At 55.0% G+C, this 7,428-nt stretch overlaps 1 long non-coding RNA gene across 4 annotated transcripts; it reads right to left on the bottom strand.

The window, feature by feature from the left end:
* Positions 1-2,617: 2,617 nt before the first annotated feature.
* On the bottom strand, positions 2,618-6,782 carry LOC113990245. 4 transcript variants are annotated; one of them, XR_005566306.1, is made up of 9 exons: positions 6,563-6,782; positions 5,454-6,100; positions 5,127-5,293; positions 4,626-4,771; positions 4,264-4,514; positions 3,260-4,145; positions 3,097-3,135; positions 2,846-2,971; positions 2,618-2,753 (listed from the first exon to the last, which is right to left on the bottom strand). It is a non-coding gene; the product is annotated as an uncharacterized LOC113990245 (long non-coding RNA). The 4 variants fall into 4 exon arrangements; XR_005566305.1 differs by having other exon boundaries at positions 2,846-2,915; XR_005566302.1 differs by having other exon boundaries at positions 3,097-4,145.
* Positions 6,783-7,428: the final 646 nt, after the last annotated feature.

The raw sequence follows: 7,428 nt of genomic DNA, 5'->3' as shown, positions 1-7,428 counted from the left end.
ATGTGATGTCACAGAGGAGGATGTGATGTCATAGAAGAGAATGTGATGTCACAGAGGAGGATGTGATGTCACAGGAAGCATATGAAGGATGTGATGTCACATACAAACAGGGAGCTGGGAGATAAAGGGGCTGACGGGCAATGGGCACAGGTGGGTGACTGGGATCTCCAGTCTGGGCAGGCACTGGGGAGCACTGGGCAATGCTGGCCCTGGCACACAAGGGCTGGGCCCAGGGAAGTGCTGGGGTGGTGGCAGTGCCCGGCTCCAGCCCATTTGCGGGCACTGCAGCCCCCAAGTGGTGCAGGCCCAGCCACGGCCTCCCCGAGCAGAGCCCAGAGGGGCAGATGCCCTTTGCTGGCCCTGCCCCTGTCCCAGCTGGGCACACCGTGTCCTCCCGCATCAGCCGGGCCCCGCTCTGCTCAGCTGGCCCAGGCAGGGGGGGCCAGGCACTGGCAGCCCAGCAGGGCTCTGGCTCCACACTGGGCTGGCCCTGGCACACAGCTGCCCCAGTGCCCCTGTCCCCAGGGATGGCCCTGCCCTGCCCTGGGCCCAGCGCTGGCCCTCAGCAGGATGGCACCTTCCCGCCCCACTCTCCCTCCCTCCCCACCCGCCTCACAGGCCCCTCTGGGCTGGGACCCCCGTGGGCACAGATCAAGGACAGGCACTGAGCGGGGGCTCCCGCCACCTGCCACAGCCTCAATTCTCCACTCACCTTTGGCCACGTTTCCGCAACACCTTCCATCCTTACGGGCCCCTGACCACACACAAGAGACCATTGTGGGGCAGCTGGGAAAACATCTCAGCTCAATGACTTGACTGTTTGCCTTGCATTTTCCCCAGGAGCCGGCAGTGACCTGGAAGATTTTCCTTTTGCCCTTTTCTGCTTCGTGCCTCGTTTGTTGGATAATTGAGGAACGCTGACAGGGAAGAGGCCCAGGGGAGGTGAAGTCTCTCAAGAGGGAGGCATTTACAGCCCCTCAACACCAATGATCCCACTCTGGACCATCCATACTGTGGCATCAGCAGCTCATTGGAAGAGGGAAATGTCCCCAGTGTGGTGTTTGAGAGAGAGATGGACGAGAGACGTGAGCAGGGTGCCTGAGGTGCATCTGATCCCCCCTGGACTGTCTCCTTCCTTCCCCCTGAGCAGAGCTGGGAGCACCTGGGGAAATTCCTCTTGTTCCTGCAGTCCCTCCTGTGGGATTTTTCCTGCCCTCTGGTTCCAAATGGATTTGGGGCCTGGCCAAGAGCACAGGGCGGGGGATCCCCTGGAGGGGGAGAAGAGACATCTTTCCTACATCACCTTGCTCAGAGCCCCATCCAACCTGGCCTTGAATGTTTGCAGGGATGGGGCATCCACCACCTCCCTGCAAATGTGTTCCAGTGTTTCATTCTCATCATCAAATGTTTCTTCCATCTCTCTAGTTTGAACCTCCCCTCTTTTAGTCTAACTCTCCCCCTGTCCTATTGTGACAGGCCCGACTGAACCCTTTGCCCACATGTCTCTAAAAAGCTGCCTTGAAGTACTGGAAGGCCCCAAGGAGGTCTCCCCACAGCCTTTTCTTCTGCAGGCTGAAGAGCCCCCACTCTCTCAGCCTGTCTCCATGCGAGAGGTGCTGCAGCCCTGGGATCCCCTTGGTGGCCTCCTCTGGAAGTGCCCCAAGAGGTGCGTGTCTTTGCTGTGCTGAGGAGCCCATGGAGCTGCAGGAGATGCCAGGGCTGGCAGGGGAATCCCCCCAAGCCATTGCCATTGCGGGCGGGTGCGTTGCAGACAGCCAGAGGAGCCCAGAGCTGGAGGCAGCACTGCAGGGGGGTCTCAGCTGAGCGGAGCAGAGGGGCAGAACCCCCCTCCCCTGCTGCCCACGCTGTGGGATGAGCCCAGGACACGGGGGGGTTGTGGGCTGTGAGCTCCCATTGCTGGCTCCCATCCTGCTTTTCATCCCCCACTATCCCCATGGCCTTGGATGCAGGGCTGCTCTCCATCCCTTCAGCCCCGAGCCTGGCCCTTGAGATCTGGGGGCATTTGACACCCGCTGGCTCCTTTGATCCCCTTTCCCATCCCTCCCAGAGCACAGGGGAGGTCCAGGTGCTCCAGGGGCTGCCCCGTGTGCCCCCTGCCTGTCCCAGCCCCCAGCAGGGACATTCCATGATGCCCCAACCTGCACTGCTCAGGATGCACATCGAGGGGGTGAAGGGGATCTCGTGTGCAGAGACCCCCAGGAGCCCCCTGAGCCTCTCTGCTCATGGCAGGGGAGCGGCCAGAGAGGCACCGGGTGTGCAGGGGCTGGAGAAGGAGGGGACATGGACATGGGAATGCAGGCACGGAGATGGGAACACACCCATGGAGATGGGAACACACACACGGAGATGGGAACACACACATGGAGATGGGAACACACATATGGAGATGGGAACACACACATGGAGATGGGAACACACACACGGAGATGGGAACACACCCATGGAGATGGGAACACACCCATGGAGATGGGAACACACACACGGAGATGGGAACACACCCATGGAGATGGGAACACACACATGGAGATGGGAACACACACATGGAGATGGGAACACACACATGAAGTTGGGAACACACACACAAGATCAAGCAGAGTAGCTTTGCTGAAGGGATTTATTGATCATTCAGGGGAAATGGCCCTGGGCTCTGAGGGAAAGCAGGGGGTTCTTCCAGGGATGATCATCTCCTCATGCCACTGGAGGGGGACAGGGCACGGGTGTCACCACCAGTCCTGAAAGACAGAGCCCCAAATGTCACCCCCAAAGTCCACTGCAACATGAGAGGGGCCTTGTCCTGACCCCTCTCCCTGCAGGCACTGCTCACCTCAGCCACCCAGGGATGCAGCCACGCCTTTCTCACCAACAGGACCCAGCACCTTCTCCACCACAGGGGGCTGGGGACAAAGACAGGGTTAGGGACACACTGGGTGTAGTGGGATGTATTGGGAGCCTGGGGGAAGAAATGGGATCCTTGGGGAAGGTGCACTGGGGTATACTGGGGCAGACTGGGATGGCCAGAAGTGTCATGGCCATGTGAGGGGAGGACCCAACTCAGGCAGAACTCCTGGTACCCACCTGAGCCATCTTCAGGATCCCAACGTCCACTAAATGCAGCTGGAGAGAGACCAGGAGCCCTGGCTGGTCACTGGGATGTCCCCGGTGCCAGCGAGGGATGGGGGGACCAAAGTGTCCCCCAGTTCCCAGACTGGATGCCCTCCAGTCCCCCCGGCCCACTCACCTCCCGCAGATCATTTTGGGTTCCTGCCAAGAGTGCCTGGGCAAGGAGAGCAAAGGGTTAAGCAGGATTGGCCCCTGTGGGGCTGGGGGAGGGACACGGGGGTCCCCAGCCCCCCCAGCCCAGGGCTGCCCCCCGTCTGAGGGGGAAAATCCCTTCTGCTCCCCCCAGCCCCACTGCACCCAGTTTCCCCTGGGATCCCAGTTCCTGCAGGGCCCAGGGTTGGGATGGAGACAAGGAGAGCCAGGGGAATTCAGGGCCTGCAGGGAGGGTGGGGGGAGGTTGGGGGGGACCCAAAGATGCTGAACTGGGGGGAACTGGGGAGCCCACGGGACTGGGATTGGGGTGTTGAAGGGGCCCTGTGTGGGATGCAGGGGAGGGGAAAGGAATTCAAGTGTGGGGACATGGGGACTGCAAGGGAGAGGCTTGGTGGGGACAGGAGGAGGAGGATGGAGGAGGACAAAAACGAGGGCACTGGGAGATGGTTGGGAGTGGAGAGGGAGTCAAGGAATGGTCTTGGGAGGTACCAGGGCAGTGGCCTGGGTGAAAGGCAAAGGTCTGAGGGGAAGGATGGAAAGAAAAGCTTTGGGAATGATTAATGGGAGGATATTTGGGGACCCTGGGTAGGGCACAGAGCAGATCCTGGGGAGGAGATGCCTGAGGGACCAAAAAGGATGGGATGGGAGGCCCAAGGGGTGGGATTTGGGAGCACCATTAAAAGAAACAGGTGGGGGCCCTCCCAGCAATTGACAGTGGACCTCCCTTGTCAGGGATTGCTGAATGGCTTCCTGCTGTTGTATCTTTCATTTCTTATCAAAAATCACCCAAATAGTTTTCAAACAGTGCCTGCCAATGGAGCTTGAAGGCACTCGTTCCATCAAAGCCATACCTGTAATTCAGAGGCATAAATAGAGAATGTAGATTTGTCTCTTAAGGTGCTCTCTCATTTCTACTAGAGGTCAATTAGCATCATGTAAAACATGATCATTAAAATTAAAAACTCTTACCCTTCTATTTCCCTTTGAAAAATAATTGTGCTGTTAAAACAATCACTTCTGTTTGATTTTTTAAAATCCAAATGAATGTGTGTACTAGTGCACACAGACAGGGCTCCCTCACAGAGAAGCCCATGAAGTATGGGCTGGATGAGCAGACAGCAGGCTGGTTGAAATCTGCTGGCTGGGGTGGTGATCAGGAGTGCAACATCCAGCTGGAGGCCAGTGATCAGCAATTCCTGGTGAACATCTTCATTGATGATCTGGATGATGGGATATAGTGCTCAAGTTTAATGGAGCTGATGAGTTTACATTCCGACTGCAAGGAACATGTTTTCACATCTGAAGCAGGGGATGGGAAACCAGAGACTCACTGTGAACACCCAATGATTTCCAGAGCCTTTCCAGAGCATTTCATTCCAATCCGGGAATTTTGGATTAAAAAATCACGGTGCTCCTCCATTACTCTGGAAAGGGGACCCTGGTCTGTCGGGAGTGAGGACATTGCTGAATCTGAAAGCTGGAGAAGACAACAAGAAATGTGTGACCCTCCAGAGGATGAAAGCCCTGGATGAAGTTTTCAGGAAGTTCAGACCCAAAGCCTTTCCAGTTTTACGGTTGTGTCTAAACATTTACTGTAGTTTTTCCCTTGTTTGTCCCCTGAAATTGTTTGATGAAAAATCCCCTTGATGTCTGTATCCTTAGACCCCGCTCCCCGATTGGCCAAAGTTTGCTGCATTGCAGTATTTCCTTTTTTGGCCACCCTTTCCCTAAAATGGATAAACCCTACCCCCTTTTTCCCTTAACCAGTTACACTTTGCATGATGGGGTCCCATCTGGGGGGCCAGGAAGAGCTGTGCTTTGGGACCAATTACCTCTGAAGCTGCTCGTATGCCTTCATAGGCTGCTAAGATTTCCTTCTCCACAGGGGTGGAATTGGCCTCAGAACCTCTGTGGCTTCGGCTCCAGAAACCCAGTGGTCGCCCTCACGTCTCACCAGGCACCTTTGGCCAGAGGCTCCAGGAGGGACCTTTATCTCCAGCTGCAGAGTAGAGCACATTCTTTACCTCTGGTCCTGTCCTGACTGCTCCAAGAGCCACGGCATGTGCAATCTCTTGCTTGATCTGCCTGAAAGCTTGTTGTTGTTCAGGACCCCACTGGAAATTGTTCTTTTCACAGGTCACAAAGTAAAGAGGGCTCACCATCTGGCTGTACTCTGGGATGTGCATCCTCCAGAAGCCAATGGCTCCAAGAAAAGCTTGGGTTTCTTTCTTGTTTGTGGGTGGAGCCATTGCTACAATCTTGTTGAGGACGTCTGTTGGTATCTGGTGTCGTCCATTTGCCATTTCAGCCCTAGGAACTGGATCTCTTGGGCAGGGCCCTTGACCTTACTCTTCTTGATGGCAAAACAGGCCTCGAGGAGAATCTGGATGATCTTCTGTCCTTTCTCGAAAACTTCTTCTGCTGTGTCCCCCCCACAATGATGTCATGGATGTACTGGATGGATGGATGGGGGTCACAGCATCTCGGTTCCTCCGATACTGTTGCCTGTGTACAGTTGTCGTGGCCGTTGGCACTTCTTGTCCCCAAAGCTCCAGCGATTCCTTTCGTACAACAAGGGGACCAATGCAGCACCACCTCTCCAATTTTAAGTAGCAGTTTCGCTGCCTTCACCACTAGGATCATTGTCGCTGAGCAATGTAGGGATGGGTTAGAGCTGATCTTGGAGTCTTTGCTACCAAACCTTGAAGGTCACCATTAAGGAAACTGGCTACTAGGCCGTGGGTGTCGAAATTAAGGAAAGGAAGCAATTCGTTCCATCCATCTGAACGGTCCCTCACAGGATGTACTAGGACAGGCACAAAACCAGCAAGAATCAGGAAAAAATTAGGAAAAAGGCCATTGTTATTATTTTCCCTTCTTGTTCCTAAACAAAGCTATGTTTAGATAAACAAAATCCTTCTTGGCAGCTCTCCCAGGAGTGTCCCAAAACAATGGTGGATGTTTACAAAACAAACCTGCTCTTGGCAGCTTTCCCAGACAACGTTCCCACAACAAAACCAAAGGAACCAAAAGAATCCCACTTCTGACACCAAAACCATCTGTAGCCAGTTGGAGTTGGCTTCCTGCCAAACCCCACAGACTACAGAAGATTACTACGTGTAAATTTAGGGTAGAACTTAGGTGGGAGGTTCCTGTGCCACAGAGCTCTTGCCCACAGTTTCTCTTGGAAAAGAATGGAGTTCCACAGCTCATTGCTTCCATTTCAACCTTTTTGGGCCTTTGACCACTCTGGAAAATCTGGACAAACCTGATGAGCAGAAGTCTTGGGCTTTACCACAGGTGTCTGGGTGGTGTTCTGAGAGCCAGACTTCTGCTCAGTCCCAAACTGAGGCCAACATGTCCCAGGCCAGGTGAATCCAGAAGTGGACTTGCAGCCAGAACTCCGCTGACAGCGCTGCTTGTGACCACAGATCTGCTTCTGTGGCACTCCAAAAAGCTTGGTGTTGGCCTCTGCAAGTCTCTCAGTAGCTCTGAAACATTCACAAGCACACACAGAGTCATCTTTGGCAGGAAGGCTTTCGCAAAGTTACCCTCCACAGCCTTGGCTACTACTCGACTTCTAAAAGCCAAGGGCATGAAGAGTGTCCAAAACCAGCACATCCTTTGATCTGAGCTTGTTCCCAGGGCCTGTTTCTAAGAAATCACACCAAGTGCAAGGAGCAGCCAGTGGCACCTCCAGAAGAACTCTGGCCTACCCTGGCCTTCTCAAGGAAAGCTCAACCCTCAGACCCGCTGCCAAAACAGAAGCCAAGACAGAGCCGCCTTATTTTGGATTCACAGAATCCAACTCTTCTCCCAGAGGCCTCTCCTTATTCAAACAGGAAAGGGCACAAGATTCATCTTCTCTGTCACCCACGGCATGAGGAGAGCCAGGATGAGAAAGCAGGATGGGAGCCAGCAATGGGAGCTCACAGCCCACAGCCCCCCGTGTCCTGGGCTCATCCCACAGCGTGGGCAGCAGGGGAGGGGGGTTCTGCCCCTCTGCTCCGTTCAGCTGAGACCCCTCCTGCAGTGCTGCCTCCAGCTCTGGGCAGAGGGCTGGCTCGTGTCCCATTTGTCACCCACCAGCACCCCCAGAGCTCTCTCCCAGCAGGTTCTTCCATCCCTTCCTCC

The sequence above is a fragment of the Pipra filicauda genome, unplaced genomic scaffold (assembly GCF_003945595.2).
Source record: "Pipra filicauda isolate LSUMZ 115617 unplaced genomic scaffold, ASM394559v2 scaffold1232_size21512_pilon, whole genome shotgun sequence".
NCBI lineage: Eukaryota > Metazoa > Chordata > Aves > Passeriformes > Pipridae > Pipra > Pipra filicauda.
This window is presented reverse-complemented; position numbering and strand designations above follow the sequence as displayed.